At 37.9% G+C, this 19,562-nt stretch overlaps 1 pseudogene; it reads right to left on the reverse strand.

Moving 5' to 3' along the window:
- Window positions 1–6,808: 6,808 nt before the first annotated feature.
- Window positions 6,809–14,588, reverse strand: LOC148184108 (uncharacterized; annotated as a pseudogene).
- Between the last annotated feature and the right edge of the window lie 4,974 nt (window positions 14,589–19,562).

Consider the following 19,562-nt stretch of genomic DNA (forward strand, 5'->3'; position numbering starts at 1 on the left):
AGTTTAAATTATATATGTGATACATATCTGGACTGTCACATGCATAATTTTAAAAACCCACTCAGGTGTACCCCAGTTTTATGGCATTTGGTCAGATATTCAGGCTTTCATGAGATTGGTGTGACTGTGCTGATATTCTCTTGGAGAATAAATTTTATTCCATGCTCTACAACAGTGTCTGTTTTGGAAAAGTCTGAAGAAATAGATTTATCAGTTCTACTGTAAAGGCCCATTTGTGCCACAGACAGATGAATAGTTGAAATGGGATAGTTGAAATGGTAGACTTCTACTAGAGCTTTTCATCTCTTACAGCTTATCTTATTCCTAAAGGTGCAGGAAATCACATGAGAAGGACTTTTTGACAATTTCCACGAATCTGTTACGTATCTGGGTGGAAGAAGCACAGGAGGAAGAAAGCACAACCTATAATTATGAACTTGCTATTTTTCTTGTTACTTGGCAGCAGTATGAAAAGCAATTTATTTTTCTCTTTGCAAGAGAGTAACATCTGAATAATAAACAAACATTTAATTTTCCAAATTGTGATAAAATTATCAAACTCACCAAATTTTCTAGTGTCCTGGATAGTCTGTTTCAACTTCAAGTATCAACACACTTCATTCACTTTGCACAAATTCTCAAAATTTTCTGTAAGTCTGGTTAACAGTTTTTAGAGGTAATTTAATTTCTGCAATACATGGTGAATTTCTTTACATCTAGTGAGCAAATGATGTAGCAATTACTACATTACTTTGCAAAAAAAGTAAAAAAATATCACATTAAACAGGCACTGGTGGGGCACAGGCAGAAGAGGAGTTCATACAAGCAGTGTGCTCTTCAGTGACACACTGGATAGGTCCTGTTAATTATAGACAGACCAGCTTTCATTGTTTTATTTTCATTTACTTCTCAGAATATCCTTAAAATGTATTTCAAAAATGCAATTAATAAGCTCACATACCATTTCAGAGAAGTTTAAAGGCAGGTAAAATTAATATGTTCAGCTACCTGGCTGTGTGATTTCCTGAGTTGAGAGTTGGAGCAGTAACACTCATCTGGCAAAGCAGCACCATGGGAAACACACTTTCAGCACTGCATATTGACTCTAATCAAACACATTTATTAGTGCAGGAGACATACCCACATTAGACTGCAAAATCACTGAATCCATTTGCAGCCAATAAATTAATATTTGCAGGGTAAATACTTCTGTCTAGTTTTCAGTCCTTGTTTGAATAATTTCCTGGATGCCATTCTTTGCAGGGTTCTTTTATACTTCAGTTTTAAGTTCTTGATATTTAGTCTTCCAAGAATACTTTTTATTTCTAGTTGTAATGACAGAAAAAGAGGTCACACCCTAAGGTAACCAAATGTTGTCCACACAAGTGCTGTAGTTTCTCATTCCAGGACTCCTCAGCCAGTCTCAGACCAGCAGCCCAAGTGTCATTTGCTCTACTTTAACACTTATATAAAATCCCACTCAGCTACCAGCCAATCCTGCTGAGCTGTGGTGAGCATAATAAAAAGTTGGTCTATGGCATGGTCAGAAAAAATGGGGGAAAAAAAGAAAAGAGAAGGAAAAGAAAAACGAAGAGAAAAGGAAAAATGAAGAAAAAGAAAAGAAAAAGAAAAAGAAAAAGAAAAAAAGAGAAAAAGAAAAAGAAAAAGAAAAAGAAAAAAGAAAAAAAAGAAAAGAAAAAAGAAAAAGGAAAGGAAAAAGAAAAAATGAAACATCAGAAAGGGTCAGAAGGGAGGGAGGATGGTTGTTTTGTAACACTTAAAGCAATGGAGTAAAACTTTTAGAGGAAGTTCCTATTTGTTATAGAGAGGTACAACATGGAAAATTGAATAAGCTAATTTCAGGAAAGCTATCAAGAGACCCCTGTATGCAGGGAGGTGTATTTTGGTTCTGTTAAGCTGTCATGCTTAAGCATGAATTAAGAAATACACTTTTTCCTTCATTGTACAAAAATATTTTCTGAGAGGAAGGAATCCCTAAGAGAAAGTTGTTTAGTGTTGAGTGTCCATGCAGTAAACACATCAAAGAAACCCCTATTCATCACCCTTTTTAAAAAACTTTTTTTTAAATTTTGAAATATTGATTTATGTGCACACTGAGGTTATGGGTAGGACTGATCTACTATCCCAGAACTGTGTGTAAGGTGAGGAGATATCCATAGATGCCGCCAGGAAGATTTACAAGATTTACAAATTGATGGAGTGGAAGTTCCCCAGGCACACACATTTTACAGAGCTGGCTGCTTTCAGTTTCCTGAAAGCAATCACAGAGTGTAGTGCATCTGATAAGTTCTTTTTTCAGCAGTTCTGTCACTGCTAACCACAGGAAACGCTGGGCTCAGGAATACTGGAGGCAGCGGTGGGAAATGGAACTAGAGCCTGCTTTTATAACAGATCATTTAACTTCAGATTTCACTTATCAGAAAATGAGAAGGGTTTCACCAAATGGGAAAATAAAAAATGATCTGCACAGAAGTGGGACAATCCTTGCTTTGGAGAGGGGAATCCAACCATGAATAGAGTCTCACCTAGAAGACAAGATGCTTGACTGTGTTGAGGAAATGTGGTCACAAATATAGGAGCTGCATTATTTTGGCCAAAATTTGTCCTTTGAATGTGCTTATACCTATCTAGATGTCCTACTTAGCATGTGTCTTAACTAGGCTAGTCATTGCTGTGCCAGGACACTGCTTGTGGTGTCTTGGGAGCAAGCTGTACCTGTCTGATATCCCCGCACTCAGCACCCCAACACACCACTCACATAATTCTGCTACCACACTGCACCTCTGCAGGCGAGGTGAGAAACATTTTACCCAGAGGCAGTTTGAATTAAATGCTAATTACCCTTTCCATTTCTTTTCTTGCTTGATAGCGGCCCCTCTTTGAGATTAGACCTGCAGTTTAGATTAAATTTAGCCCGTATTTAAAAAGGAACTTGAAATGACAATTTTTAATATTATACAGTTTCTAAATTGAAAAAGCAGAGTTTTTCTACCTGAGAAAAAAAAAGAAATGGTATTTTTGGAGTGTCTTTCACCCCAATACTTGACCATTTTTTGCTGTCTTTGTCAGAGACGCTTATGGCTTTTTTTCCTTTATAAGAAAGGAGGGAGTGTGGGAAATGCAGGCACAGAGGGATCTCAGGGCCTTGAACATAGAGGCTCAGAGATAGAGATTGATACAGTGTTTGACCTGAGACCTTGGAGAAGGCTTGGAGCTTTAGAACAATGAAGCTATACAAATATGAAGTAGGAATAGAAGTCTGTAGTTTAAGTAGAAATATATTTTAAGCAACTAGAAGTATGCTTTATGTAAGTGAATAAATATGTTAAGCAAGATAATAGAGATTTTGAAGTTTAACATAAAACCTGAGTTACAGAGTTAGTAAGAAATCATAGATGTAGCAATGTAGGTTTCTGTAGTGTTATATGACTGGATGAAAAAAGATGCATTGTTGCAGCATCATGTGAGACAAAGCAATTGATTGGTTTATGAAGATGTTGGTGAGCTTTTGTGTAAACTCTTGATTGGTTAAAAAGTTTTAAAAAGACATTGTAACTAGCATTTAGACAGCTTCTGAGGTGATGGCATTGAATGTAACATCTTAAACATCTCACCCTTCCATGAGACTGATGGACTATGCAATAAAATACCTCTTCTAACATCACTCAGTTGGCCCCATCTGCTCTGATCCCAATAGAGACAGCAACACCAATTACTTGCTTTCATGATTTATTTCCACAGCAGTATCAGAAGCCCTAGGCATAGACTGCAATTGTGTTAGGCCTGGCAACTTACAGATTGTACACATGACACCTTCCTGGCTTGTGGAGCTGAGCATTCAAATTCAGGACAAGACAAGGACATCAGCAGAGCAAATTTCAGAGCAAATGTATGTGACAGGCCCAGTTCCTAGTTATGATTTCAAACACTTGTTTAGTTATGCCTCTGATCTCTGGCTGTCTTAAGTCCATTAATATTACCTAACACAGATGCTGCACTTGTTGCCTCTCTGCCTTACCCTTCTTATACTCCTCCACCTCTGTGGAGTTGAATACTTCCTGAAACAAGGTTAGGAAGGACAGCTTTGGCTGTGTAAGATATTGCCAAGCTGTGCCAACAGACTCTGCTCTGGAAAAAAGACAAGGAACTAATTTTTGTCACATTCTCTCAGCCAACAAAATTCACCAGACCACAGCAACTTAGTCAAAACCATTTGATCTGTATGTTCATAAAAATCCTTCCTCCCATCTCAGCATTCCACATTATGCAGAAAACAAAAAACATTGACACATGATCACCTGCCCTTTCTCTTGGTTAGAGTAATAGCTTCATGTTCTTCTGATCAAGCACTTCCTGATCCAGACTGGATCCCACCTGGAAGTGCTTCTGACATTTGTTTGTCAGTCTGCATTTGCAGTTTCCTGTTTACAAAGTACTGACAGAAGAGCACTTAGTAAAAACAATGATAATAAAAAGCTCTTTCCAGCTGCCCTCGCTGTGCCCAGCCAGGGGAGGCAGGAGTGAGTGAGCGGCTGTGCCGAGCTCGGTTGCTAGACAGGGTTAATCCACACCATCACTGCTGTTCTGCCAGCCCCGTTATCAGGCACAGGACATCAGTCACAGCACCAAACACAAACAGGGCTGTTCTGCAAACACGTTCACTGGGACACCTCATCATCCTGCCTGCCACTGATGGTCCTTGCTGTAATGGGGCTGGGAATGCCTGCTCCGTAATCTTCTTCCACGGATACTACGAGAGCAAAGAATGCCAGTCCAGGGCTTGGAAGAAAATAAAAAAAAATTGCAGGTCAAGCCAGGTCATACTCAGTCACTAAGAGTAGCTGATTAAGTGCTAGGTAGAGTAAATAAGATGTGACTACTTGCATGGTTTTGCAATGGATTGGGAAGAGGGAGAGTTCAGGCTCAAGTTGACTTTACTAGCTCTCCTAACCAGGGTCAGGAACATGACATAAACAGAGAGGGAACCTCATTTGTAGGACTATGACTAGGCCAGGTACATTGGTGGGACATTAAAAGCACAGAATACACACAAGGCTTTCAAAATCATTGTGCCAGACTTGCTCCTAAATCAGCATGTTTCAGCTTAACACAGACTTTGGACATCAAATTAAATGGAATGGAACCATCATTTTTCAGCAGATTGTTCAAAGGGGAATAACCAATAAAATGGCTAAGAGCAGTGGCCAAGGACTCTCTTCAAGTTCTATTATTAGACAGATGCCTTCATTATATACTCATCAGTTAAGCAGACATCATACTGCATGCTAGAACATGAGCTGAGGTTAATTACAGAGCTCTCTTTTGTTTTAACGCTAACAAAAGAGCCAAGAAGAATTAAAACACATAAGGATTTATTGCTTCCCAAATGGCACAGAAGTTAATATATTTGAGGCAGAGGTGTCAAAAGCTGGAGCTCTAAAAATACTCTGCTGGCTCATAGCCACCACTGTCAGCCACAGATAAAAATAGGTCATGATAAATTCTACTGCCAGATGCTGGAAATGGCCAGATGTTAGAGATGGCCATGTTAACAGACAAAAGCAGCTGTTAAGGAGGCAGCATTCTTTGCTGTTAGGAGCCACATTTAAGCAAAATGTAACAAAAATAGGATTTGGAGACTATTAAGCTGTGGTTTTCTTTAACATTTTCCTGAACACTGTACACCTCATTGTAATTAAACAGAGAAGTAAGCAGCAGTTTATAGAAAGACCAAAATTTACTGCATGCATTTACAGCTCTGGTGCATAACTGAGAGCTTCCTTGAACAGGGACTTGGGCTGAAGGTCACCATTTTACAGATTATGACTTTCTTGTGTAGCAAACAAAGTTACAGGGTTTGGAGGAATCCAGAGCAGCCCTGTCTCTGATTACTTGAAGGAATATGGCGCATGACAGAGTTTCACCACGCAGTAAAAGAAATGGATCTGTAATAGTGAGTTTCAGGACAAAGCCCGCCAGGATTTTAAAAAACATTCACAGAAGGTGACATAGCCCTGGTACATAAACACATTCACATTTCAGACATCCACTCTTCACATTCAGCAGCCCTTGGACATCTGCCATTGGCTTTGCTGTCAAAACTCTTCACCTTTGTTCTGACCTTGGAAGCTCCTTAATTTTCTCAACTTTGGTTTTTCTTCAGTGTTTTTTTAAAAACCTTTAAAGCTGGAGAAAGTGGAACAAGCATTACCACCCCTATATCCTTCAACAAGCCCTCCTCAACTAGTTACACAATAATTATACATTTATATATACATAGCTTCATTTAAACCTAGTATATGTGTGTAGGAGACTTCTTTCTCTGGAAGACTTTTCCTGGTTTGTGAATGAATTAACACTGACAGTCCCTTCCCACAGGAATGCCTCTGTGTCTGTAATGTGGTCAGTACTGATGACAGTTTCAGAGCTCAGGCTCCATGCATTTTTTTCTCTACCATCTCCTACTCACACATGGGTTTCCTGAAGGAATGCTTTTATTGGAGAATGTTGTTCAGTCCAGAATTTTTTTTTCAAAGCATGGTAACATAGTATTTTTGGACACCAGAGGAAGAACTGAAGACAGCCTTCTAAATTACATATCCTCCAAATTCAGAGACTCCTTAGAATAATATTTTGTTAGTGACAAAACATTCAAAAAGTGCTTAGAACTAACTGTTTTTCTTGTGTATTGTTCCACTGACAAGCTTTTGACAGGAAACACGTAATCCATCTTTCAGCAGCAAATTATCATATTTTTCAGTTTCATAGTTATTTAGCCATATTTTGTTTAGTTGTGAATGTCAAAGTAGATGGCAGATCCTTGTCTCATTCTAGACTTTTCAGCTGCCCTAGTTTGTGAGATTTGCTCATCTGCTCCATTGGATACAATAGTTGCAGTGGATTTGTCATCTTTTCCTCTTGATTCATTGCAAAAACATTCAAGTGATTCATAAAGCATAGACACAGCCTTAAAAAGCAAAGAAAATACCAGTGAAGATTTTTACCCATAAAGTAGATGTAAAATGAACTTTTACCCATGACACAGCACAGCCCCAGGAAACACAAAGCAACACAGGCCATGAAGTTACAATTACAGAGGAAAATAAAGTCTCAGTACTAATGTTGAAAGGCAAAGCCTTACTATGTTCAGATTCAATTCTCTAAGTTAATTAGGCAGCAGGCACAAAATACTTATCATACTAAAGATGTCAAGTTCCAGTGTAGATCAGATTCTATGAAATCTGAAATGGAAAACATTTTTATCCCCTTAATCTTTTAACTGTGATATTTCCAAAAAACTTCATCATACTTTTCCCTCTGGATTGATGCTCTTTTGATGCAGTAAAATGAAGCAAACTGCTGTGGTATTCAGATGCTTTTCTGGACAGTGCAAAAGTCATCCTATTCCTAAGCATACATAGGTAAGTCCTTTAGCAAAACATGAGAATTAAGGATCTGCCTGAAATGTATACAACACCTATTCCCACAGATATATAAAACCAAATTCTCAAGCTGAGATAGCATAAACAAATAAATGTGTGGATTTGCTGTCTGTGTTCTGATGAACCATGTTCAGCACAGAGGTACCTGCCAGACAAATGTCAAACAGGAGGCAAGGTAGGGATGGCCAACTAATCTGGATCACAGTTCTGTGCATTTTGAACAACCAGAACACCCCAGTAAGCAGTGAGCATTATGCATGCTGCCATGAGCTGGAATTTTGTACTAATGCTACAAAAGTGCTTAGATTTTGGCTGAAACCTGCAGAACTTGATGAAAAAAATCAACTGCACTGGGAATTCCCTCAAAGGCCAAATTCCCCTGCAGCTGGCAGAACTGTCTGGGAAACACTCCCTGAGCATCTCAGCTGAGGAAACATGGGATGATTCTCCAGAGACAGAGACAAGTGCTACTAAAAGCACAGCTATGGGAAGCAGTTCTGCCATGAGGATGTTCACTCCCAGCTTAAGTTACCTTGGGTACTTGCAGCTATGTGTTGTCCCCTGACCTAATTGCTCAGTGTTGCTGTGACATACAATACAGGTGAGAATAAAATCCATGGCTTGACTCAATTTTGTGTTACAGGATTTCCTTTTCAACACCAAGAATTGTAAAAAAGGCATGAGACTGTAAATAGCCTTGCAGAGGCGGACAGAACCTTCATGTTCACTGTTCTAGAAATGATGCCCAAACCTACCCAGAATATCCACCAAATTTCCAAACTTGAAAAGTCTAAGTTATATTATAAACCAGTGTGAGACTAGCTTTTCCCAAGTAAGCAAAGACTTTTTTCCCAATCAGAAAAAAAATTAAATTAAGGCGATTATATTCTGCAATACAGAATTGGAAGGCAGTAAGTGCAATTCCAGAGACACCATAGTATTTGCTCATCACTACTGGCTTAATTTGTTTGAAATGTGGTGTCTATACACATTGTATGTACTGGCTTTACTAACCTACTGGTTAGCAGTAGATGATTTATAACATCCAATTCTGCTTGAACATTTAAAAAGATGCCACTACAAAACCACTGTTTCTGCTTCCACTAAAACAGCAAAAAGGTCTGTTTACATGAAGGAAAATACTGAATCTATGTCATGACACATCACCATGGCTGGTAGCTGCTAAATTATAAAGCAGCTGCAAAATATTTTAATTGCATTCACACATCCTCTGGAGCAGTCTTATCCACACAAATTCTGAGCAGTAACTGGCTATTAATGAACTTTTCACTCAGCATCCCCTAGGATGCTTGTTTTCTCATTCTCAACCTTGTTTTCTTACATCTTCATGAAATATTAACAAGCAGAAGATTAGTCCCTTCTTAGCTAGTAATTAGAATATTTTATTACTATGACCAGACCACATTATGCCTTGTAGTCTTCTTATCTTCTTCAATGATATCTCCAGTCTCTTAGCTAAGTCTCTTAGCTTCAGTAGCACTCTACTTACAGGGAATGAATTTTCACAGGTATTTTATTTTTCTTAGAGCAATGACAATTGCTCTATAAAAGACAGATATTACTGTTTCACTATCTGCACATTGATATTTTCTTTCTCCATGACCACAGTACCAATGTGACCAAACCAAGGCTGTTCTCTTACAGGACAACCTGGGAATCTGTAAGCTCAGTAACTGCAATTGTGACGTTGGGCTTGAGCATTTTTCATCGCCTCTGTGTGACTTGCCCAAGCCTGTCCAGCTGATTGCAATGGAAACCCATGCAAAGGTTAAATTGGGGATTCTTTCCCTTGCCTACTTTATGTTTTAATGTAATTAAAAGATGAATGATTGCATGGGAAAGGAGCTTGCCAGAAATCTGCTACCTGCTCTCAGCAAGTGTTGCCTGCTCGAAGGGCCCTATGAGCTGAAGCTGATCCAAGCCCCTTGAGCTTGGCACACAGTTACACATGAAGGGACTTTATTGCCATTTTTAACTTCTCCTACACTTCTTTCTTTCACTCAGTCTTCTTTATATTGATATTCTCTGCTTTGTCCTGCCCTCTTCTCCAGACAATTTTAGTGTTATTAAATATAACAACAGATTTCAATACTTTGCCACTACATAAATACACCTCTTCTTATTTTGGAGTGTATTTTCTCTACTTTAAACCTTTTTCATGTGTAGGAAGATGCTGTCCTAGGAACAGCACATTGTTGTGTGCTTTCTGTTCCACTCCCCAGTGTCTCATTTTGAAAATCCTTTCATAGTGAGAGTCTTTTTACAAACCTCTTACCCATTCAGCAGAATTACATGATGAGTTTTCCACAGCTGCTTCCCTGGTGGATTCATTTCTCCCATGAAGCTCTTCCACCTCCATCATCTGCTCCTGCTCTCCTGTCAGCACAGGAAGCTGTGCAGGACTTCAGCAATACCCAAGTTCCAGTCAGTGCTTACTTACTGCCCATTTCCAGAGCCACACCCATACTCCCCTGAGCTCGATAAACACCGAGATGAAGAGTGCAGAGCTCTGGTACAACTAGTCTTGATGACAGGCACTAGAGTGGTATTCAGGCTGTAAGTGAAATAAGCTGAAAACAGCTCAGTTACTGAAGAGGCTGCCTTAGATTACCTCACTGATCTGAGCCCTCTGCCCACCGCTGTCCTACATTTATATTTGTCCTGCACCTTTGTCATTCACCATTGTTTTCCTATGACTTCTTCTACTTTTAAAGTTCTACATTTAAAAAAAACCCCTCCAAACACAACAAAAAACCCAAACCCAAATGAACAAACAACACTGCCCTCTAAAGCCCCCTACCAACCCAAATTAATAATTAATTAAAACGAAATTACAGCTTGGAAAAAACTATGAACCATGTGTTCAAGGCTGAGTCTTTCAGATGTTACTTCCAGTTGTCACTACCAGGAATAAGAGACTATGATGCAGAGCTAAGTCCTGGCTCCTCACTTTTTCAGTCAGAAACCAGCAAGAAATTATCAGAACTGATATCCTTGAATACCTTAGCCAGGTCAAGATCTCCTGTTTAAGTGATGACTCTCCTCAAAAGACAAATAATGAAAGCAAGTGGCTGCAAGAACACTCACCTGGACTACAAGCTGTGCCTCTGATCCCTCCTGCCAGCTCGAGATGCCTCAGCAGACCAGGGCCAGGTGAGCCAAGTTATATACTGAAATACCTCTTAAGTTCACCTCTCCAGCGGTCTCAAACCAAGCATGTAACTTAGATGTGCTAATGGAAATACTGTAACTCACCAGATAGGGTGGAGTGCTGTTTCTTTTTGTAGCACAGATACAAGCTTCCTGCCTCCACTGAAAAAGGAAGGATGGCCATTTTTCCAAACATCTCCTTTCCAGTGAGCAATCTTCTGCAATCATGTATTTTATATAAAGTGCTGGTCAAAGATAAAAGAACATCACAGGAAAAGAAAAGGCAGGTAAAATTAAAAACTGTTTCAAGAGTGAATCAGTTGCAAGGTCACTTTCCCATTCCTGAGGGATGCATGCCTGATGATCAGTAATGTCAGAACCTCCTACAGCTCCTGCAGATTGACACTCCCCCTCCTCCCAGTATGTAACACAAGTCTTTTCTGCTTGTACTTGACCAAGTAAGAGATCAGATTCCCTAACACATTGTAGACATTAAATGACTGTTAAAGTGTTAAAATAATCTACATTCATTTTCCACTATTTTGAACACTACTTCATGGATTCTCTGGCACTGATGTTTTCTACATCTTTGATAATTTTGTGCTTCTCTTTGGATCAGCTGACCCATAGTATAAAATACTGTCCAAAACTGGAGTGTACTGCATGATGGGAAAGGCTTCCTGTGACTTGACCAGTCTGTGAGTGATGTTTGATAGTGCTAAAGGTCAAATCATAGCTAGTTCTCCTAGTCTTTCACTGCATTTGAAAGCTATAAAGAGAGCTGAAGATCAGCATCTTACAGAGCTGGTGCATAATGTCTTGAGTTAGTTGTATAACAGAAGTGAGGTAAATTGTCTTCTGCTTGTCTCAGATTATATCAATAAGTTAAGGTAAAAGAGACCTCACTCCTATTGCTGAAAATTTTAATGTGTGTGAATACTAAATGTAAACATGCTTTTAAATGCTTGAATTTTTAACTCAGAGTTAGGACCTTAAATTGCTCCCCTGTAAAAGTTAGCATATGACTTTGGTAAAACAGGGAGACATGGTACATATTGAACAATCAGCCACAACAATCTTCTGGACACAAATCCACATAGGGTCCATACTGCTCTATCATCCATATTGATTTATTTCTCACTTTTTATTAAGAACTTGTAATAAAAAAATAAAATGGTTAGTAAAGGTTACAGATTACTGAGCAGAGTAACCATGTGATCACTGCAGGCCCCTGTAACCACACAGCAGATTCACTCAGGGTCTCACATCTATCCTCCTCCTCTGAGGAGGAACTGTGGTTGGGTCTTGTGTGAAACACACAGCTCAGGCACAGCACTTTTGTAAACCTTAGGTAATAATTCCTATTAGCAAATCCTTATGGAGGAAAACAAACTCTACACAGGAGATATTAAGGCAGAGAGTTTAATTCAATTGTCATTAATAATTGTTCAGGCCCTCTTTGTGTTTGTCTCTTCCGTCCTGAGATCCAGAGTGTTGAGGGAGGAAGGTGGGAGAAGCAGGAAATGCATAATATATTTCAAACTGAAGAATCTTTATGATGACAAGGGAAATGGCACACACATGTTCTTGCTAGCCTACCTTTCTCTTCAACAATCACTGTTATCCCATTTCAATGTATTTTGTTAAAGAAAGGTATTTCAATAATTATCTCACAGCAGTAAAATCCAGTGCCATTTACACTGGCAGATTTGATGACTTTTTTGTTTGCACATCCTTGTTTTCATGCATGATGTTGGATGAATAGAGACGTTTTGACTATATACTTTTAGGATAGATGTTCACTTTATTAACAAAATGCCAGCTTGTTCTACACCTCTCAATAGATTTTTGCCAAATACAAATGATTTTAGTGTAGTCTCCGACTGATATATTTATATTTTTTGGTATTTGGATGACTCTTAAATTACTGTGACCTGTAGCTAATGGAGAAATATACATAAATTTCAAAGGTAAAGCAACAAAAAGTTGTCATTAAAGCTGTATTTCAAATAAATAATTTAAACATTAAAGAAGTGTTTGAATATTAAAAAAAATATTAAAAATTAATACTGTAAAATCATTATTAAATTAAATTTTCAAGCCTACTTACTAGTTACTTCTTCCTTGAACAATGGCAATTGATTTCTGGCTAAAGTACTTTTAATCTGATGTGTTAAAGTCCTCCATCATTGTTTGTGTGCAATAAATGAAGATTTTCTGCATACTTGCTGATAAACATATTTTTTATTTTCAAGAAAAAGCTTTATAAAAAGAGATTGAGTCTGAAGAATATTAAACACTCTCTGCCAGGTAAAGAACGATCAAAAGGAGTAATTCAGAATGATTCATTAGTCTATAGTGAAAAATTCATCAAGGTTATAGAAAAAGACACTGCAATTTTTGTTCCCATGTAGGAGTTCTTGTCCAGCACTACTTCTAATGAATGACTTCTAAAGGATTAAAACTACCAGTCTACAGCATTTTAGAGGTGGGTTTTTAAATTTGATTTCAACTTCTTCCATTAGGTACTTGCTGACAAGTAGTTTGTAACATCAAATTCACCTCCATTTAATAAGAGAGGCCACGCAGACCCCTGTTCTCTCATCAGGTCTCTTGTCTGGCTTTTAAGAAGATGCTGACTTGGACAGCATCAGAAGAAATCAAACTTTTCACTCCTTCCTGCTTTCAATACATTTTTCTCTCACTGTCAGCATGCAAAGTGATTGATACATGAGACATTGTGCAATATATGCTCAAAATATTTTATTCTAAAGTGAAACCACTGTGTGGGTATCAAGTAACTCTTTTTACATTCTAATGGCATTGATGATCATTACAAATGTGCCAATCCTATAAAATCTAATCCCATGACTGCTGAGACAATTACTTTCATATGCTGTATCAAGAATTATAATTTGCTTTTTTCTGTCATTTATAACATTAAAGTGAAGAACTAATAATAAAAGCAAACTGCATGATTTTCTTCTAAATTTTATTCTGTTTATCACTCAGGCACATTTCACAGCAAGACATAACTAACTCAATTAACTAAGTCAATTTTTTTAATATCTCACCCTAAAATGGCATCTGATCAGTTTTATCAAAAAAAAGCAAATACTTTTTTCTATTTTGTCCATAGGAAAAAAACACACATTCATTATATGTAAAGGAGTCAGGCAGCTCCATCTTTACAATGCAACAACTAAAATCTTGTAGAGAACAATATGGACAGTATAGGGATAATAAAAGCAGCAGAATTGATGTAGTGTGTAAATGAAAACCTAGAAGCTGTTCAAGTTAAAGAAATAATCATTAATTTCAGTTTTTCTGTTCATTCAGTTTGTTGTTTAAAACACAGTTGTGCTATTGACTGTGCTACATTTCCATCTTGAGACTTTACCATTTTTCTGAAAAATATCACTGATAAAAATTCTTTTGCTGATTTTTTAACTCGTATGGAATGCCTTTAGCATTATCCACTGCAATTTGTATTGAATAAGAATAATGAATCCTTATCTGCTTTGTATTTCAGTACCTATCTGATCTAGAATAAATCCTCCTTAACATTTTAAAATTCTACAGTCATCATTTGTCATAAAAAATATTCAAGTCAGAAGTCCTAAAAAGATGGTGCATACATTAACCTAAAATCATTTTGGGTGTTGAAGTGTTCAATTTGTTCCTCTATGCTTTGCCTGCAATAATTTCTTTGTGAAAATGCTTTTTGATTTCTCATGCTTTTAAATCTTGCTTTCAGCATTATTAAAAAATAATTAATATTATCCTTGTCTCACATGTGTATTTGAGGTGGATATGCCGTAAGTTTTTTTTTAAGTCCGACTCAAGAATTACAGGTAACTATTTAAAAGCAAAACACAACAACAAAAAAAAGCAACACTTACCTAAACAGCCAAAACACATTGTTAAATGAAGTTCCATTGAAATTATGATCATCATGCAGAATTATTAGTGTTAACATCAGGCTGCCTTGTTGAAGGTCAGCAAAACATCAATTGAAAGCATATCAAATTTGCAGCTTAACTTCCTTTTCCCTCATGTGCTTGAGATGATACAACCTAAATGTGTCCCAATTTTTCCCTACGCTCTGTGAAACTGCTGTTGCAGAACCCAGCCATCCTATTGGAAATTAAATAAATTCTTCTTTAAAATTTAAACTGTGTTGTAAGTGGCTGCTGTTCAACTCAGATTAGCCTCTCTTCTGGTATGACAAAGAACTGGTTTGCCAAATGTGGTTTCATGGGAGCATTTGCCATTGTCCTTCTAAAATTCTTCATTTAAAAGCCCTTCAGAAAGGTGAGGTTTCTTCAGCTGCTGTGCAGGTGCTTGTCAGCAGCCTCTTCCAGCCAACCAGATGAATCTTATCCAAAGCCAGACAGTGATTGCACACGGGTTACACTGAGGCCAAGTATTGCTCCTATCTTTCTTTATCGTACATTTCATTGCCTCCTGGCTGGAACGTTGCCTAAGTTCTTCCCTCCTGTGAGAAGAACTTTTGTACTTTTGCCTTAACAGCAGCACAGCTCCACTGGCAGGAGCAGTAGAGGAATGCTGAGTTCCATGATCACACTCCAAGTGGCCACAGCACCCTGGAACACCAGTGGGGACCTTATGCTGTGCCTGCAATGCATCAACCATCACCTCTCTGGGTGCAGCTGCATTAATGCAGTACCAGCACCATGTACATTAACTAAAGCTTATTTCAGGAAGATTATAAGCATAGGTTAAAAGAAAATTATCTACACATCTCAACAAGTTAAGGGTAAAACTTATTTGTCATCAATTATTAAAAAAAAATTCTGCAAATGTAGGTAACTGTATGCTGCTTAATATTCTCCAGCATTGATTTTTGGCTCCAACCCAGAAACACTCATATGGCTGGCCAGAGACATTCCCTGGAAGACAAAACATTGCATTTGTTTCTTAACTTATCCATCTTATCACATGTTTCAAATGCAAAGTTACCAGGCCAGAAAAAAATTGTCCCACAAACATGTTCAGTTGGATAATGTCAAAACTACAAGGACAGAGTTGAAAAAAAAATTTTTTTTAAAAATAAATCAATAGAACATGCTGAGAATATCAATCAGTTATATTAGGAACTTGATTAAGAATCTGTCAGCCGCTTATTTCCTAGAACTAACGTCAGGTTTTAACAGCACTGGGCAGGTGCCCAGAAACAGCTAAACAACATTTTGTAATGATGACAGTGTCACATTTAGAGCCTAAGGCATTGTTCCTTTCCAGTTAACAGCAACAAAAGCACAGTGCACCAGCTCATCTTCTTCTCTGTATCTACCTTACAGACATAGTTTCAGTGTTATTTAGATTGCCATGTAAAATTAAAAGGGAGAGCAAGGATAAATGTCACAAAGTGCTGCAGGCTAGCCCCATTTCTGATGCTATCCAGTTGACTTGTTTATCATCTTTTAGAACTAGTGAGGAGATAAATACCTTAAAATTCAAATGAATAAAAGGATTTATTAAGGCAAATAATGTATATTTAAGGATATAATTTCATTATGTAAATAATTCTGCTCACATTCATGCTTTGGTAATACTGATCAAAGATGTAGATTGCACTAAAAATTTACATATGCAAAGATGCATGTGTAAATCCAAAGGAAAAAGTATTTTATTTTGCATTTAAATAACTGCATTTGTGAATTTAGTGTCGAGTTGTGCAGCTGGCAGCTCCAACATGCAGAATAATTTGTCTAGAAACTAGGTGAAGCTTTTTCCATAGTGCTGATAGCAGCTTGTATTTACTCTAAGAGATACTTTGGTTCTAGTCCAAAGCATCTACCGTCAGAGATGAAATGAACTAGCACACAGAAAAATTGGTTGGCTGAAAGGTTTATTTTTAGCCCTGGTAACTTCTCTGTACCGTTTTACAACACAACCCCACAAACTCTCACCACAAAACTACTGAGTGGGTGGAAAAATATGGTGTCAAAATTGCTTAAGTGACCTTTGCTGCCAGAAGTGTAGCATACAAAATAACTATGTGGGTCAGGAAAACATCTATAACAGAGAGAAAATAAATATTAATGGGATCTTTCTGCAACTCAATCATATCTAAACTTGGAAACTACATTGATGAATCTGGATTCTCTAAATGTGTAAACTTACTCACCTGTGTGCTGGAGATGATTGCAGAGCAGCTGCTCAGAGGAGCCAGTCAGTCTCTTCCAAACACTTTCCACAAATCTCTCTTCCCCAAACTTTTCTCTGTCACTTTTAAAGAGCACCAGTTGAGGCATACTGAAAATTACCTGAAACTTTGGAACAAAGAAGATCTAAACTCTTTTCCTTCTCCTCACCTGTATGTCAAACTTGTTTGAGAGCTTGTAATACAAACGTTAATGAGACAGCAGCTTTTTTGAGGTGCAACTGTCAGCTGGGAAAATTTATTAATAGATAGAAACACTGAGGAGAATGTGTGTGGAACTGAAACTAACACCAAGGCTTACCACAGCAAAACATGCTGCACACGTGTGACTTTGTCTTCCGGTTATGACATTACATCAAATCTCTTTTGCAGGTCCTTCTGATGTATGGTTTGAAGTAGTATTTGAGTGGCTTGATTTCTATAAATTTTTTATGTAGCACTGCAGTATTCCTCCTCAACAGATTCATATATGTGAGGGAAGATAAAGGATCATTAGTAAACAGGTCCCTCTACTGAGATTTGAATGCCTGCAGGCTTCCATTTGCTTAGGCTGAGACTTCTCAGGAAAAAGAACATTCAAAATAGGGAATGACATCTTCTTCTAGCAGGAATGCCATGCATTTTACAGACCACAGTCTGGGATGCCTCCAATGCAATACAAGATTTGACTCTGGCAAATTATTCCCTGATGGCCAATTGCCTTGAAATAACTCCAGACAAAATATTCCTTTTTATGTTATTTTTTTCCTTTAAATCAGAAAGCTTCCACTAATCAAAACAGAAATTCCCTCAAACAGATAAATCAGCTGGTAATGAGGTATTCCTGCTTATATTATGCTGTATTAGAAGGTTTTTGTAGGCCTAGTTCAATCTGCCACCTGGGAAAGCAGTGCCCAGAGGTAGCAGCTGTAGGATCCTTTGCTGCTTGGCCAGGATTGACATGCAATTGCTCACTGAAGGGACGGTTCAATGTTTATAATCTATCAACATGAGTTGCTGTTACCATCACTTGTATTAATGACCACTTCAGTCACAAAAATATGAATTGTAATCATATCCCTATGTAAGCTCTGCATTATATTCCACAGCAGAACCAGGCAGAGAATGAAGGAAGATGTAGAAGCAAGGAAAATGACCTAGTTGAACATGTTTCATTTCCCAAATACATACACAAAACAAAATGAAAACCAGCTGCCATCATGCTTTACTGCATCACAGTAACTGTTTTTATGTGCTTCCCCTTCTGGCTTAATGTTGCAGGAAAATGGCTTTCACTGCAGTAGGACAGGTTTGATCGGCACACCACTAAATATTTATAGCCAAGGACAAAAAATAACCATCAGAAAATACCAAACAACCTTTCTTCATCCAATAACTGAATGTGACAGTTTCTGCAGTGATTTCAATGAGATGCAAAACAGGCTGTCTGCACAGAAAAGTTGACCGCCAGCACAGGTCTTCAGCCTAACTATTTCCCAATAGGTATTCTAGAAGGGCCTTTTTCACTCTTTTTCCTTTGTTCTTGAACAGTGTTTCCATGTGGAGAAAATTATTGCTAAACAGCCAAAGTAAATTAGAACAATTACCACAGTAAAATGTAATTTTTACATGAGTCTAGATCTGTGACTATTAACTGGCTGAAAATGCACCTATTCTCTTTTAAATCTATTTCCTCTTTCAGTTTTATGTTTCACTCATCAGAAATACAGCTTTGTTAAGTGTTGCACCAAGCAGCATTCATCATTACTACTGTAGTGAAGTAACCTGCTTGATTCTCATCTCAGCTGTGGGCATTTTCCTGGTGAATAGGCAAAATAAGTAGAGATGTCCAATGGCATGAGAACAGAGTAAGATTCTACACATCCATGCTGTCTAGAGCTAAGAACAAAAACAGAAAAAATGCAGCTTTTATTTTTGACAAAAATCCTTACCAGCTCTTGGGAAAGTTAGTTGCTCTCCAAGTTTCCTTCAGCTGCTCAATGAGATCTGCTTAGAATTTGCCCTCACTGCCAGTTTAGCCTCTCCACACAGTATTCCATAGTTAACTTTGACTTGCTGCTGTTGGAACATTTCCTGCTACCACTGTGCACATTCTCTGAGCCTGAGAATGAATAAAGTTCACAGCATCACAAGAACAGTGCTCCTCCTTCAGCTTACATGATGAGTCAGTTACTGGCCATGGGACAAGACACCTTCTACTGTCAAACTGGCTTCAGTTTACCTTGACCACAAGACACATATCTAGGACCCAGATTCCATCAGGAAAATTTCATCAGTTCTGAACCTTAAAGAGACACAATCTAAATGAACTCGGGGCAAAGGAATACAAACATTCCATTTCAGTTTACAGCAAAGTAGAAACCTTGCAGTTGTTTCCCAGAAGACAAAGCAGCTGAAACACAGCAGGCATTTCTCCTTGCATGTAGGAATAGAACAACATTTGACCAATCACTATTCTGTGATTTGGAACTCCTCTAACAATAAAAACCTTAAGAGAAGACTCTTGGCAGCACTGTAAATTAGAAAGACAATTCAAGACTGTAGGACTAATAAGATTTTCTTAGTGCTCCACAGTGAAGCATCATAGAAGCAATCACTTTAAAACCATCAATAGCAAGCAAAAAAATATTCAACATGCTCACTCTGCAACACAGGTCTATTTTGCACTGAACAAGTTTCAGAAAAGGGAAGTTTTATATAATGAACTGAAAGAAACATCCACACCTCAGGCCAACAAC

Source organism: Pseudopodoces humilis, chromosome 6, assembly GCF_049639895.1.
Source record: "Pseudopodoces humilis isolate 2021_Gansu_Grassland_sample_001 chromosome 6, ASM4963989v1, whole genome shotgun sequence".
Classification (NCBI taxonomy): domain Eukaryota; kingdom Metazoa; phylum Chordata; class Aves; order Passeriformes; family Paridae; genus Pseudopodoces; species Pseudopodoces humilis.